Genomic DNA, 12,807 nt, shown 5'->3' with positions numbered 1-12,807 from the left:
TAACATTGCATTCAAGAGCTAAATTGATGATGATCAATCAGCTTTGGTGATGATAAGAACATCACCTTGAAACACTAGAATTCATCCTTAAAGAACTCTGAAAAAAAATACCTAATCTAAGCAACAAGATGAACCGTCAGTTGTCCATACACAAGAACAATCCCCGGCAACGGCGCCAAAAACTTGGTGCACGAAATTGTGATCACTACAACTTCGCACAACTAACCAGCAAGTGCACTGGGTCGTCCAAGTAATACCTTACGCGAGTAAGGGTCGATCCCACGGAGATTGGTGGTATGAAGCAAGCTATGGTCATCTTGTAAATCTCAGTCAGGCAGACTCAAATGGATATGGTGATGAACGAAAATAACATAAAAGATAAAGATAGGGATACTTATGTATATCATAGGTGTAAGAGCTTCAGACAAGTGTATGAAGATGCCTTTCCTTCCGTCTCTCTGCTTTCCTACTGCCTTCATCCAATCCTTCTTACTCCTTTCCATGGCAAACTCGTGTAGGGTCTCACTGTTGTCAGCAGCTACCTCCCATCCGCGCAGTGAAAGCTAATGCACACACTCTGTCACAGTGCTGCCAGTCACCGGTTTGGTTCCCTCCCCTACCGGAATAGAATAACTCTTTTGCGTCTGTCACTAACGCCCAGTAGGTTACAGGTTTGAAGCACGTCACAGTCATTCAGTCATTGAATCCTACTCAGAATACCACAGACAAGGTTAGACCTTCCGGATTCTCTTGAATGCCGCCATCAGTCCTGCCTATACCACGAAGACTCCGAAGAATCCAAGAGATATTCACTAAGCCTCGGATGCTTGTAGAACAAGAATGGTTGTCAGTCACCTTGTTCATGGGTGAGAATGGTGATGGGTGTCAATCATCACCTTCATCATGTTGAAGAACAAGTGATATCTTGGACAAAGAACAAGCGGAATTGAATGGAAGAACAATAGTAATTGCATTAATACTCGAGGTACAGCAGAGCTCCACACCTTAATCTATGGTGTGTAGAAACTCCACCGTTGAAAATACATAAGAGCAAAAGTGATCATTGGTTTCGGCCCCAGAGAGGGAACCAGAAGAACCAAGATCTGATCTAAGAACTAGATGTCCCAAGATGATCAAAGGATCAAAAACAATCCAAAGATAAAAATACAATAGTAAAAGGTCCTACTTATAGAAAACTAGTAGCCTAGGGTGTACAGAGATGAGTAAATGACATAAAAATCCACTTCCGGGCCCACTTGGTGTGTGCTTGGGCTGAGCAATGAAGTAATTTTCGTGTAGAGACTCTTCTTGGCGTTTAACTCCCATTTTGGTGCCAGTTTGGGCGTTTAACTCCCATTTAGGTGCCAGTTCCGGCGTTTAACGCTGGGATTTCTTGAGGTGACTTTGAACGCCGGTTTGGGCCATCAAATCTTGGGCAAAGTATGGACTATCATATATTGCTGGAAAGCCAGGATGTCTACTTTCCAACGCCGTTGAGAGCGCGCCAATTGGGCTTCTGTAGCTCCAGAAAATCCACTTCGAGTGCAGGGAGGTCAGAATCCAACAGCATCTGCAGTCCTTTTGAGTTTCTGGATCAGATTTTTGCTCAGATCCCTCAATTTCAGCCAGAAAATACCTGAAATCACAGAAAAATACACAAACTCATAGTAAAGCCCAGAAAAGTGAATTTTAACTAAAAACTAATAAAAATATACTAAGAACTCAACTAAAACTACTAAAAACATACTAAAAACAATGCCAAAAAGCATACAAATTATCCGCTCATCAACCACTCTCTCTCTTCTTCCCCATTCACCAATCACCTCAATACCTCTTCCCCAAAAACCCCTCACCTATCAAATCCCACTATTATCTTCACCACTCACATCCATCCTTCATAAAACCCCACCTACCTCACCATTCAAATTCAAACCACTTTCCCTCCCAAACCCACCCATAATGGCTGAACCATGCCCCTCCCCACCCCTATATAAACCCATCTTCACCCCCTCATTTTCACACAACCTAAACACTACTTCTCCCCCTTGGCCGAAATACAAAGCCCCCCTCTATCTCCTCTATTTATTCTTCTTCTACCCTCTTCTTTCTTCTTTTGCTCGAGGACGAGCAAACCTTCTAAGTTTGGTGTGGTAAAAGCGTGCTTTTTGTTTTTTTATAACCATTTATGGCACCTAAGGCCGGAGAAACCTTTAGAAAGAGGAAAGGGAAGGCAAAAGCTTCCACCTCCGAGTCATGGGAGATGGAGAGATTCTTCTCAAGGGTGCATCAAGACCACTTCTATGAAGTTGTAGCCAAGAAGAAGGTGATCCCCGAGGTCCCTTTTCAAACTAAAAAAAAGGTCAACTTTAATCAAAGGTTGGACCAAGCCCTCATGGATATCTGTGTGGAAGGAGCTCAATGCAAACAGGAGATCCCACTCATAGACATAAGCATGAGGAAATTCCTCATCATGAAATTCCTGAGATGCCTCAAGGGATGCACTTTCCTCCATAAAACTATTGGGAGCAAATCAACACCTCCCTAGGAGAATTGAGTTCCAACATGGGACAACTAAGAGTGGAGCACTAAGAACATTCCATCCTCCTCCATGAAATTAGAGAAGATCAAAGAATCATGAAAGAGGAGCAACAAAGGTGGTGCGCGAAATTGTGAACAATACTTTTTCACAACTCAAATAATCCCCGGTAATGGCTCCAAGAACTTGGTGCGCTCAATACCATGGCATTACACAACTTCGCACAACTAACCAGCAAGTGCACTGGGTCGTCCAAGTAATAAACCTTACGTGAGTAAGGGTCGATCCCACGGAGATTGTTAGTATTGAAGCAAGCTATGGTCATCTTGTAAATCTTAGTCAGGCAAACTCAATTGTATATGATGATGAACGAAAATAACATAGAAGATAAAGATAGTGATACTTATGTATATCATTGGTGTAAGAGCTTCAGACAAGTGTATGAAGATGCCTTCCCTTCCGTCTCTCTGCTTTCCTACTGCCTTCATCCAATCCTTCTTACTCCTTTCCATGGCAAACTCGTGTAGGGTCTCACTGTTGTCAGCAGCTACCTCCCATCCGCGCAGTGAAAGCTAATGCACACTCTGTCACAGTGCTGCCAGTCACCGGTTTGGTTCCCTCCCCTACCGGAATAGAATAACTCTTTTGCGTCTGTCACTAACGCCCAGTAGGTTACAGGTTTGAAGCACGTCACAGTCATTCAGTCATTGAATCCTACTCAGAATACCACAGACAAGGTTAGACCTTCCGGATTCTCTTGAATGCCGCCATCAGTTCTTGCCTATACCACGAAGACTCTGATCTCACGGAATGGCTGGCTCGTTTGTCAGACGAGCACTCGGTTGTCAGGCGATCAACCATGCATCGTGCAATCAGAAATCCAAGAGATATTCACTAAGCCTCAGATGCGTGTAGAACAAGAATGGTTGTCAGTCACCTTGTTCATAGGTGAGAATGGTGATGGGCGTCAATCATCACCTTCATCATGTTGAAGAACAAGTGATATCTTGGCAAAAGAACAAGCGGAATTGAATGGAAGAACAATAGTAATTGCATTAATACTCGAGGTACAGCAGAGCTCCACACCTTAATCTATGGTGTGTAGAAACTCCACCGTTGAAAATACATAAGCATAAGGTCTAGGCATGGCCGAATGGCCAGCCTCCCAATGATCTAAGATAGCATAAAACTCAAAGATGGCTACCCCGATCTCGATGTCTCTCTTATGTCAAATACAATAGTAAAAGGTCCTACTTATAGAAAACTAGTACATAGATGAGTAAATGACATAAAAATCCACTTCCGGGCCCACTTGGTGTGTGCTTGGGCTGAGCAATGAAGGAAATTCGTGTAGAGACCTTTTCTGGAGTTAAACGCCAGTTCTCATGCCAGTTTGGGCGTTTAACTCCAACTTTTATTCCAGTTCCGGCGTTTAACGCTGGAATTTCTGAGGCCGGATTGCTACGCGGGTTTGGGCCATCAAATCTTGGACAAAGTATGGACTATTATATATTGCTGGAAAGCCCAGGATGTCTACTTTCCATCGCCGTTGAGAGCGCGCCAATTGGGCTTCTGTAGCTCCAGAAAATCCGCTTCGAGTGCAGGGAGGTCAGAATCCAACAGCATCTGCAGTCCTTTTTGGTCTCTGGATCAGATTTTTGCTCAGGTCCCTCAATTTCAGCCAGAAAATACCTGAAATCACAGAAAAACACACAAACTCATAGTAAAGTCCAGAAAAGTGAATTTTAATTAAAAAATAACAAAAATATACTAAAAACTAACTAGATCATATCAAAAACATACTAAAAACAATGCCAAAAAGTATACAAATCATCCGCTCATCACAACACCAAACTTAAATTGTTGCTTGTCCCCAAGCAACTGAAAATCAAATAAGATAAAAAGAAGAGAATATGCAATGAATTCCAAAAACATCTGTGAAGATCAGTATTAATCAGATGAGCGGGGCTTTTAACTTTTTGCCTCTGAACAGTTTTGGCATCTCAATCTATCCTTTGAAATTCAGAATGGTTGGCTTCTTTAGGAACTCAGAATCCAGATAGTGTTAATGATTCTCCTAGTAAAGTATGATGATTCTTGAACATAGCTATTTATTGAGTCTTGGCTGTGGCCCAAAGCACTCTGTCTTCCAGTATTACCACCGGATACATACATGCCACAGACACATAATTGGGTGAACCTTTTTAGATTGTGACTTAGCTTTGCTAAAGTCCCCAATTAGAGGTGTCCAGGGTTCTTAAGCACACTCTTATTGCCTTGGATCACAACTTTATTTCTTTCCCTTTTTTTTTTTTTCGTTTTCTTTTTCTCTCTTTTTTTTCTTTTTCGGTTTTTTTTTTTTGAATAGCAATGCTTTTTCTTGCTTCAAGAATCATTTTATTGATTTTTCAGATCCTCAATAACATGTCTCCTTTTTCATCATTCTTTCAAGAGCCAACATTCATGAACCACAAATTCAAGATACATATGCACTGTTTAAGCATGCATTCAGAGAACAAAAATATTGCCACCACATCATCATAATTAAACTATTATAAAATTCAAAATTCATGCAATTCTTCCTTTTTCAATTAAGCACATTTTTATTCAAGAAAGGTGATGGATTCATAGGACATTCATAACTTTAAGGCATAGACACTAAGACACTAATGATCACAAGACACAAACATGGATAACCATAAGCATCAAAATCGAAAAACAGAAGAATAAAGAACAAGGAAATCAAGGAACGGGTCCACCTTAGTGATGGCGGCTCTTCCTTGCTTTTGAAGGTCCTATGGAGTGCTTGAGCTCCTCAATGTCTCTTCCTTGCCTTTGTTGCTCCTCTCTCATGATTCTTTGTTCTTCTCTAATTTCATGGAGGAGAATGGAGTGTTCTTGGTGCTCCACCCTTAGTTGTCCCATATTGGAACTCAACTCTCCTAGGGAGGTGTTTAGTTGTCCCCAATAGTCTTGTGGAGGAAAGTGCATCCCTTGAGGTATCTCAGGGATTTCATGATGAGAGGGGTCTCTTGTGTACTCCATCCTTTTCTTAGTGATGGGCTTGTCCTCATCAATGGTGATGTCTCCCTCTATGTCAACTCCCACTGAATAACAGAGGTGACAAATGAGGTGAGGAAAGGCTAATCTTGCCAAAGTGGAGGTCTTGTCCGCCACCTTGTAGAGTTCTTGGGCTATAACCTCATGAACTTCTATTTCTTCTCCAATCATGATGCTATGAATCATGATAGCCCGGTCTATGGTAACTTCGGACCGGTTGCTAGTGGGAATGATTGAGCGTTGTATGAACTCTAACCATCCTCTAGCCACGGGTTTGAGGTCATGCCTTCTCAATTGGACCGGCTTTCCTCTTGCATCTTGCTTCCATTGTGCGCCCTCTTCACATATGATTGTGAGGACTTGGTCCAACCTTTGATCAAAGTTGACCCTTCTAGTGTAAGGATGTTCATCTCCTTGCATCATAGGCAAGTTGAACGCCACCCTCACACTCTCCGGACTAAAATCCAAGTATTTCCCCCGAACCATAGTAAGATAATTCTTTGGATCCGGGTTCACACTTTGGTCATGGTTCTTGGTGATCCATGCATTGGCATAGAACTCTTGAACCATCAAGATTCCGACTTGTTGAATGGGGTTGGTTAGTACTTCCCAACCTCTTCTTCGGATCTCATGGCGGATTTCCGGATATTCACCCTTTTTGAGTGAAAAGGGGACTTCGGGGATCACCTTCTTCAAGGCCACAACTTCATAGAAGTGGTCTTGATGCACCCTTGAGAGGAATCTATCCATCTCCCATGACTCGGAGGTGGAAGCTTTTGCCTTCCCTTTCCTCTTTTTAGAGGTTTCTCCGGCCTTGGATGCCATAAATGGTTATGAAAAAGCAACGCTTTTACCACACCAAACTTAAAATGTTTGCTCGTCCTCGAGCAAAAGAAGAAAGAAGAGAGTAGAAGAAGAAGAAATGAGGAAGAGGGAGATGGTGGTGTATTCGGCCAAGGAGGGTAAGAAAGGGTGTTTAGGTTGTGTGAAAATGAAGGGTTGAAGAGGGGTTTATATAGGGAAGAGAGGGATGAGGGTTCGGCCATTTGAGGGTGGGTTTGGGAGGGAAAGTGGTTTGAATTTGAAGGCTTGGTGGGGTTTTATGAAGGATGGATGTGAGTGGTGAAGAGAAAGATGGGATTTGATAGGTGAGGGGTTTTTGGGGAAGAGGTGTTGAGGTGATTGGTGAATGGGGAAAGAAGAGAGGGTGATGGTAGGGTCCTGTGGGGTCCACAGATCCTGTAGTGTCAAGGAAAAGGCATCCTTGCACCAAATGGCATCAAAATCCACGTTTTGAGCCTTTTCTGGCGTTAAACGCCGGGCTGGTGCCCATTCCTGGCGTTTAACACCAGGTTTCTACCCTTTACTGGCGTTTAACGCCAGTCTGGTGCCCCTTTCTGGCGTTAAACGCCCAGAAAGGTGCCAGACTGGGCGTTAAACGCCCAACTGCTAGGCTGACTGGCGTTTAAACGCCAGCAGCATCTTCCTCCAGGGTGTGCTGTTTTTCTTCCTGTTTTTCACTCTGTTTTTGCTTTTTTTCATTGTTTTTGTGACTTCTTATGATCATCAACCTACAAAAAAGATAAAATAACAAAAGAAAATAATTAATTATAAAACATTGGGTTGCCTCCCAACAAGCGCTTCTTTAATGTCATTAGCTTGACAGAGGACTCTCATGGAGCCTCAGAGATGCTCAGAACCGTGTTGGACCCTCCCAACACCAAACTTAGAGTTTGAATGTGGGGTTCAACACCAAACTTAGAGTTTGGTTGTGGCCTCCCAACACCAAACTTAGAGTTTGACTGTGGGGGCTCTGGTTGGCTCTGTTTTGAGAGAAGCTCTTCATGCTTCCTCTCCATGATGACAGAGGGATATCCTTGGGCCTTAAACACCAAGGATTCTTCATTCACTTGAATGATCAACTCACCTCTATCAACATCAATCACAGCCTTTGCTGTGGCTAGGAAGGGTCTGCCAAGGATGATGGATTCATCCATGCACTTCCCAGTCTCTAGGACTATGAAATCAGTAGGAATGTAATGGTCTTCAACCTTAACCAGAACATCCTCTACAAGTCCATAGGCTTGTTTTCTTGAGTTGTCTGCCATCTCTAATGAGATTTTGGCAGCTTGCACCTCAAAGATCCCTAATTTCTCCATTACAGAGAGGGGCATGAGGTTTACACTTGACCCCAAGTCACACAAGGCCTTCTTGAAGGTCATGGTGCCTATGGTACAAGGTATAGAAAACTTCCCAGGATCCTGCCTCTTTTGAGGCAATTGATGCCTAGACAAGTTATCCAGTTCTTTGGTGAGCAAAGGGGGTTCATCCTCCCAAGTCTCATTTCCAAATAACTTGTCATTCAGCTTCATGATTGCTCCAAGGTATTTAGCAACTTGCTCCTCAGTGACATACTCCTCCTCTTCAGAGGAAGAATACTCATCAGAGCTCATGAAAGGCAGTAGTAAGTCCAAGGGAATCTCTATGGTCTCAGTATGAGCCTCAGATTCCCAAGGTTCCTCATTGGGGAACTCATTGGAGGCCAGTGGACGTCCAGTGAGGCCTTCCTCAGTGACGTTCACTGCCTCTTCTTCCTCCCAGAATTCGGCCATATTTATGGCTTTGCACTCTCCTTTTGGATTTTCTTCAGTGTTACTTGGGAGAGTGCTTGGGGGAAGTTCAGTAACTTTCTTGCTTAGCTGACCCACTTGTCCTTCCAAATTTCTGATGGAGGACCTTGTTTCATTCATGAAACTTTGAGTGGTCTTTATTAGATCAGAGACCATTGTTGCTAAGTCAGAAGTATTCTGCTTAGAACCCTCTGTCTGTTGCTGAGAAGATGATGGAAAAGGCTTGCCATTGCTAAACCTGTTTCTTCCACCATTATTGTTATTGAAACCTTGTTGAGGTCTCTCTTGATTCTTCCATGAGAGATTTGGGTGATTTCTCCATGAAGAATTATAGGTGTTTCCATAGGGTTCTCCTAGGTAATTCACCTCTTCTATGGAAGGGTTCTCAGGATCATAAGCTTCTTCCTCAGATGAAGCATCCTTAGTACTGTTTGGTGCATTTTGCATTCCAGACAGACTTTGAGAAATCAAATTGACTTGTTGAGTCAATATTTTATTCTGAGCCAATATGGCATTCAGAGTGTCAATCTCAAGAACTCCTTTCTTCTGACTAGTCCCATTGTTCACAGGATTCCTTTCAGAAGTGTACATGAATTGGTTATTTGCAACCATTTCAATCAGTTCTTGAGCTTCAGTAGGCGTCTTCTTCAGATGAAGAGATCCTCCAGCAGAGCTATCCAAGGACATCTTAGATAGTTCAGAGAGACCATCATAGAAAATACCTATGATGCTCCATTCAGAAAGCATGTCTGAGGGACATTTTCTGATTAATTGTTTGTATCTTTCCCAAGCTTCATAGAGGGATTCACCATCCTTCTGTCTGAAGGTTTGGACTTCCACTCTAAGCTTACTCCATCTTTGAGGTGGAAAGAACTTTGCCAAGAAGGCATTGACTAGCTTTTCCCAAGAGTCCAGGCTTTCTTTGGGTTGTGAGTCCAACCATATTCTAGCTCTGTCTCTTACAGCAAAAGGGAATAGCATCAGTCTATAGACCTCAGGGTCTACCCCATTAGTCTTGACTGTGTCACAGATTTGCAAGAATTCAGCTAAGAACTGATGAGGATCTTCCATTGGAAGTCCATGGAACTTGCAATTCTGTTGCATTAGAGAAACTAATTGAGGCTTAAGCTCAAAGTTGTTTGCTCCAATGGCAGGGATAGAGATGCTTCTCCCATAGAAATCAGGAGTAGGTGCAGTGAAGTCACCAAGCACCTTCCTTGCATTGTTGGCATTGTTGTTGTTTTCGGCTGCCATTTGCTCTTCTTCCTTGAAGAATTCGGTCAGGTCTCCTAAAGAGAATTGTGCCTTGGCTTCTCTTAGCTTTCGCTTCAAGGTTCTCTCAGGTTCAGGGTCAGCTTCAACAAGAATGCCTTTGTCTCTGCTCCTGCTCATATGAAAGAGAAGAGAACAAGAAAGTATGGAATCCTCTATGTCACAGTATAGAGATTCCTTGAAATGTCAGAGGAAAAGAGAAAATAGAAAGAAGAAGGAGAAGAAGAATTCGAACTTTAATTAGATAAGGTTCGAATTGTGCATTTAGAAGGAGTGGTACTCCATAAATAGAAGGATGTGGGAAGGAGGGAAGAAGATTTTCGAAAATTAATTAAAATATTTTGAAAACATTTTTGAAAAACATCAATTGATTTTCGAAAATCAAAGTGGAAAAGAAATCAAGTGATTTTTGAAAAGGTTTTGAAATTAGAAATTAAAAAGATTTGATTGAAAACTATTTTGAAAAAGATGTGGTTAAAAAGATTTAATTGAAAAGTTATGGTTTTAAAAAGATGTGATTGAGAAGATATGATTTGAAAACAATTTTAAAAGATATGATTTGAAAAACAATTTGAAAAGATATGATCTTAAAAATTAATGACTTGCCTAACAAGAAAAGATATGATTGAAACATTTAAACCTTTCTCAACAGAAAAGGTAACAATCTTGTGATGTTCAATCAAATCATTAATTGTTAGTAAGTATCTTTTAAAAAGGAAAGAAATTGATTTTGAAAACATTTGATTGAAAAGATTTGATTTGAAAAAGATTTGATTTTGAAAAACTAAAAAAAATTGATTTGAAAACAAAATCTTCCTCCTAGCACCATCCTGGCGTTAAACGCCCAGAATGGTATACATTCTGGCGTTTAACACCCAAAATGCTACCTTTTTGGGCGTTAAACGCCCAACCAGGTACCCTGGCTGGCGTTTAAACGCCAGTCTGCCTTCTTCACTGGGCATTTTTGAATGCTCAGCTTTTTCTGTGTAATTCCTTTGCAGTATGTTCTGAATCTTCAATTCTTTGTATCATTGACTTGAAAAGACACAAATTAAAAATATTTTTGGATTTTTAATAATCAAAATGCAAAAGGAATCAATTAACAATGCATGCAAGACACCAAACTTAGCAGTTTGTATACTACTGACACTAACAATATGAGAATGCATATGAGACACACAAAATACTTCAAGTCAATAGAATTCAAAGATCAAAACAAAGAAATATATGCATGGATTCGAAAATTATAACAAAAACATGCATTTGACACCAAACTTAGGATGAGACACTAAACTTAAGCAAGAAAATATCAAATATTTTTGGTCTTTTTATGATTTTGTAATTTTTTTTGTATTTTTCGAAAATTAAGTGAAAACATCAAAATTCTTAATGAGAATTCCAGGAATCAGTGCAATGCTAGTCTAAGACTCCGGTCCAGGAATTAGACATGGCTTCACAGCCAGCCAAGCTTTCAAAGAAAGCTTCGGTCCAAAACACTAGACATGGCCAGAGGTCAGCCAAATCTTAGCAGATCACTGCTCCAAGAGCAAAATTGATGAGAGTCAACCAAGCTCTTGTGGTGATGAGTTGAAACCTCGGTCCAATTAGATTAGACATGGCTTCTCAGCCAGCCAGATTTCAACAAATCATCATGAAACTCTAGAATTCATCTTCAAGAATTTCGAAAAAAAAAAAAAATAATACCTAATCTAAGCAACAAGATGAACCGTCAGTTGTCCAGCCTAAACAATCCCGGGCAATAACACCAAAACTTGATGTTGTTGCCGGATCTTGGCACTGATGTTACCAAAAGCTTGCTCAAAACTTGAACAATCCCCGGCAACGGCGCCAAAAACTTGGTGTTGTTGCCGGATCAAAACATGGCACTGTTATTGCAGGGAACAAATGCGAAACTGTAGTTAGGACATTTAATTCCCCGGCAACGGCGCCAAAAACTTGGTGCGCGAAATTGTGAACAATACTTTTTCACAACTCAAATAATCCCCGGTAATGGCTCCAAGAACTTGGTGCGCTCAATACCATGGCATTACACAACTTCGCACAACTAACCAGCAAGTGCACTGGGTCGTCCAAGTAATAAACCTTACGTGAGTAAGGGTCGATCCCACAGAGATTGTTAGTATTGAAGCAAGCTATGGTCATCTTGTAAATCTTAGTCAGGCAAACTCAATTGTATATGATGATGAACGAAAATAACATAGAAGATAAAGATAGTGATACTTATGTATATCATTGGTGTAAGAGCTTCAGACAAGTGTATGAAGATGCCTTCCCTTCCGTCTCTCTGCTTTCCTACTGCCTTCATCCAATCCTTCTTACTCCTTTCCATGGCAAACTCGTGTAGGGTCTCACTGTTGTCAGCAGCTACCTCCCATCCGCGCAGTGAAAGCTAATGCACACACTCTGTCACAGTGCTGCCAGTCACCGGTTTGGTTCCCTCCCCTACCGGAATAGAATAACTCTTTTGCGTCTGTCACTAACGCCCAGTAGGTTACAGGTTTGAAGCACGTCACAGTCATTCAGTCATTGAATCCTACTCAGAATACCACAGACAAGGTTAGACCTTCCGGATTCTCTTGAATGCCGCCATTAGTTCTTGCCTATACCACGAAGACTCTGATCTCACGGAATGGCTGGCTCGTTTGTCAGACGAGCACTCGGTTGTCAGGCGATCAACCATGCATCGTGCAATCAGAAATCCAAGAGATATTCACTAAGCCTCAGATGCGTGTAGAACAAGAATGGTTGTCAGTCACCTTGTTCATAGGTGAGAATGGTGATGGGCGTCAATCATCACCTTCATCATGTTGAAGAACAAGTGATATCTTGGCAAAAGAACAAGCGGAATTGAATGGAAGAACAATAGTAATTGCATTAATACTCGAGGTACAGCAGAGCTCCACACCTTAATCTATGGTGTGTAGAAACTCCACCGTTGAAAATACATAAGCATAAGGTCTAGGCATGGCCGAATGGCCAGCCTCCCAATGATCTAAGATAGCATAAAACTCAAAGATGGCTACCCCGATCTCGATGTCTCTCTTATGTCAAATACAATAGTAAAAGGTCCTACTTATAGAAAACTAGTACATAGATGAGTAAATGACATAAAAATCCACTTCCGGGCCCACTTGGTGTGTGCTTGGGCTGAGCAATGAAGGAAATTCGTGTAGAGACCTTTTCTGGAGTTAAACGCCAGTTCTCATGCCAGTTTGGGCGTTTAACTCCAACTTTTATTCCAGTTCCGGCGTTTAACGCTGGAATTTCTGAGGCCGGATTGCTACGCGG

General features: G+C 41.7%; 1 non-coding gene across 1 annotated transcript; it reads left to right on the top strand.

The window, feature by feature from the left end:
* The first annotated feature begins 8,967 nt into the window (after positions 1-8,967).
* On the top strand, positions 8,968-9,075 carry LOC130953955 (small nucleolar RNA R71). Its single transcript, XR_009076114.1, has one exon. It is a non-coding gene; the product is annotated as a small nucleolar RNA R71 (small nucleolar RNA).
* The last annotated feature ends 3,732 nt before the right edge of the window (positions 9,076-12,807 follow it).

Source organism: Arachis stenosperma, chromosome 9 (assembly GCF_014773155.1).
Source record: "Arachis stenosperma cultivar V10309 chromosome 9, arast.V10309.gnm1.PFL2, whole genome shotgun sequence".
Taxonomy (NCBI): Eukaryota; Viridiplantae; Streptophyta; class Magnoliopsida; order Fabales; family Fabaceae; genus Arachis; species Arachis stenosperma.
The sequence above is the reverse complement of the archived record's forward strand: the minus strand, read 5'-3'. Positions and strand labels throughout refer to the sequence as shown.